Source organism: Electrona antarctica (assembly GCF_951216825.1).
Source record: "Electrona antarctica genome assembly, contig: scaffold_1159, whole genome shotgun sequence".
Lineage (NCBI taxonomy): Eukaryota > Metazoa > Chordata > Actinopteri > Myctophiformes > Myctophidae > Electrona > Electrona antarctica.
In genome coordinates, this window is record NW_027637356.1 from 10,001 (window position 1) to 13,996 (window position 3,996).

Below are 3,996 nucleotides of genomic sequence, written 5' to 3' on the forward strand. Positions count from 1 at the left end.
TACCTTTTAGCTCCTCCTTCACCAACAGTCTGTTTACCTTTTAGCTCCTCCTTCACCAACAGTCTGCACCTTTTAGCTCCTCCTTCACCATCAGTCTGTTTACCTTTTAGCTCCTCCTTCACCATCAGTCTGTTTACCTTTTAGCTCCTCCTTCACCAACAGTCTGTTTACCTTTTAGCTCCTCCTTCACCATCAGTCTGTTTACCTTTTAGCTCCTCCTTCACCAACAGTCTGTTTACCTTTTAGCTCCTCCTTCACCAACAGTCTGCACCTTTTAGCTCCTCCTTCACCATCAGTCTGTTTACCTTTTAGCTCCTCCTTCACCATCAGTCTGTTTACCTTTTAGCTCCTCCTTCACCAACAGTCTGCACCTTTTAGCTCCTCCTTCACCAACAGTCTGTTTACCTTTTAGCTCCTCCTTCACCAACAGTCTGCACCTTTTAGCTCCTCCTTCACCAACAGTCTGTTTACCTTTTAGCTCCTACTTCACCAACAGTCTGCACCTTTTAGCTCCTCCTTCACCATCAGTCTGTTTACCTTTTAGCTCCTCCTTCACCATCAGTCTGTTTACCTTTTAGCTCCTCCTTCACCATCAGTCTGTTTACCTTTTAGCTCCTCCTTCACCAACAGTCTGTTTACCTTTTAGCTCCTCCTTCACCAACAGTCTGTTTACCTTTTAGCTCCTCCTTCACCATCAGTCTGTTTACCTTTTAGCTCCTCCTTCACCATCAGTCTGTTTACCTTTTAGCTCCTCCTTCACCATCAGTCTGTTTACCTTTTAGCTCCTCCTTCACCATCAGTCTGTTTACCTTTTAGCTCCTCCTTCACCAACAGACCGTCTGTTTACCTTTGAGCTCCTCCTTCACCAACAGTCTGCACCTTTGAGCTCCTCCTTCACCAACAGTCTGTTTACCTTTTAGCTCCTCCTTCACCAACAGTCTGCACCTTTGAGCTCCTCCTTCACCAACAGTCTGCACCTTTTAGCTCCTCCTTCACCAACAGTCTGCACCTTTGAGCTCCTCCTTCACCAACAGTCTGCACCTTTTAGCTCCTCCTTCACCAACAGTCTGCACCTTTTAGCTCCTCCTTCACCAACAGTCTGTTTACCTTTTAGCTCCTCCTTCACCAACAGACCGTCTGTTTACCTTTGAGCTCCTCCTTCACCAACAGTCTGTTTACCTTTGAGCTCCTCCTTCACCAACAGTCTGTTTACCTTTGAGCTCCTCCTTCACCAACAGTCTGTTTACCTTTGAGCTCCTCCTTCACCAACAGTCTGTTTACCTTTGAGCTCCTCCTTCACCAACAGTCTGTTTACCTTTTAGCTCCTCCTTCACCAACAGACCGTCTGTTTACCTTTTAGCTCCTCCTTCACCATCAGTCTGTTTACCTTTGAGCTCCTCCTTCACCAACAGTCTGCACCTTTTAGCTCCTCCTTCACCAACAGTCTGCACCTTTTAGCTCCTCCTTCACCAACAGTCTGCACCTTTTAGCTCCTCCTTCACCAACAGTCTGCACCTTTTAGCTCCTCCTTCACCAACAGTCTGCACCTTTTAGCTCCTCCTTCACCAACAGTCTGTTTACCTTTTAGCTCCTCCTTCACCATCAGTCTGTTTACCTTTTAGCTCCTCCTTCACCATCAGTCTGTTTACCTTTTAGCTCCTCCTTCACCAACAGTCTGTTTACCTTTTAGCTCCTCCTTCACCAACAGTCTGCACCTTTTAGCTCCTCCTTCACCAACAGTCTGCACCTTTTAGCTCCTCCTTCACCATCAGTCTGTTTACCTTTTAGCTCCTCCTTCACCAACAGTCTGTTTACCTTTTAGCTCCTCCTTCACCAACAGTCTGTTTACCTTTTAGCTCCTCCTTCACCAACAGTCTGTTTACCTTTTAGCTCCTCCTTCACCAACAGACCGTCTGTTTACCTTTGAGCTCCTCCTTCACCAACAGTCTGCACCTTTTAGCTCCTCCTTCACCAACAGTCTGTTTACCTTTTAGCTCCTCCTTCACCAACAGCGATGCGGTTTATAAATCCATCGTTAGTAGTTAGTAGGAGTTAATAGTCGACTCGAAACAACTTTGACGATTTGTTGACGGACAGGAAGTGATGTGGTTGTCATGTGGTGTGTTGACAGGAAGTGATGCACGCCCTGAGGCAGACGTGGCACACCACGTGCTTCGTGTGCGCAGCGTGTGGGAAGGCTTTCGGAAACAGTCTGTTCCACATGGAGGACGGAGAGCCGTACTGTGAGAAGGGTCAGTACCACTACTACTGTACACACTATACTATACACTACTACTGTACACTACACTATACACTACTACTGTACTGTCTCTACACACTACACTACACTATACACTACTACTGTACTGTCTCTACACACTACACTACACTATACACTACTACTGTACTGTCTCTACACACTACACTACACTATACACTACTACTGTACTGTCTCTACACACTACACTACACTATACACTACTACTGTACTGTCTCTACACACTACACTACACTATACACTACTACTGTACTGTCTCTACACACTACACTACACTACACTATACACTACTACTGTACTGTCTCTACACACTACACTACACTACACTATACACTACTACTGTACTGTCTCTACACACTACACTACACTACACTATACACTACTACTGTACTGTCTCTACACACTACACTACACTATACACTACTACTGTACTGTCTCTACACACTACACTACACTATACACTACTACTGTACTGTCTCTACACACTACACTACACTATACACTACTACTGTACTGTCTCAACACACTACACTACACTACACTATACACTACTACTGTACTGTCTCTACACACTACACTACACTATACACTACTACTGTACTGTCTCTACACACCACACTACACTATACACTACTACTGTACTGTCTCTACACACTACACTACACTATACACTACTACTGTACTGTCTCTACACACTACACTATACTATACACTACTACTGTACTGTCTCTACACACTACACTACACTATACACTACTACTGTACTGTCTCTACACACTACACTATACTACACTATACACTACTACTGTACTGTCTCTACACACTACACTACACTATACACTACTACTGTACTGTCTCTACACACTACACTACACTATACACTACTACTGTACTGTCTCTACACACTACACTACACTATACACTACTACTGTACTGTCTCTACACACTACACTACACTATACACTACTACTGTACTGTCTCTACACACTACACTACACTATACACTACTACTGTACTGTCTCTACACACTACACTACACTACACTATACACTACTACTGTACTGTCTCTACACACTACACTACACTATACACTACTACTGTACTGTCTCTACACACTACACTACACTATACACTACTACTGTACTGTCTCTACACACTACACTACACTATACACTACTACTGTACTGTCTCTACACACTACACTACACTACACTATACACTACTACTGTACTGTCTCTACACACTACACTACACTATACACTACTACTGTACTGTCTCTACACACTACACTACACTATACACTACTACTGTACTGTCTCTACACACTACACTACACTATACACTACTACTGTACTGTCTCTACACACTACACTACACTACACTATACACTACTACTGTACTGTCTCTACACACTACACTACACTATACACTACTACTGTACTGTCTCTACACACTACACTACACTATACACTACTACTGTACTGTCTCTACACACTACACTATACTACACTATACACTACTACTGTACTGTCTCTACACACTACACTACACTATACACTACTACTGTACTGTCTCTACACACTACACTACACTACACTATACACTACTACTGTACTGTCTCTACACACTACACTACACTATACACTACTACTGTACTGTCTCTACACACTACACTACACTATACACTACTACTGTACTGTCTCTACACACTACACTAC

At 43.5% G+C, this 3,996-nt stretch overlaps 1 pseudogene across 1 annotated transcript in view; it reads left to right on the forward strand.

Moving 5' to 3' along the window:
- LOC306918976 overlaps positions 1–2,252 on the forward strand; it is an 11,592-nt pseudogene extending 9,340 nt beyond the window's left edge. Inside the window, exon 7 of the transcript XR_013792573.1 lies at positions 2,132–2,252. The product of XR_013792573.1 is annotated as an uncharacterized misc_RNA (transcript). The remainder of the gene's footprint in view (positions 1–2,131) is intronic.
- Positions 2,253–3,996: the final 1,744 nt, after the last annotated feature.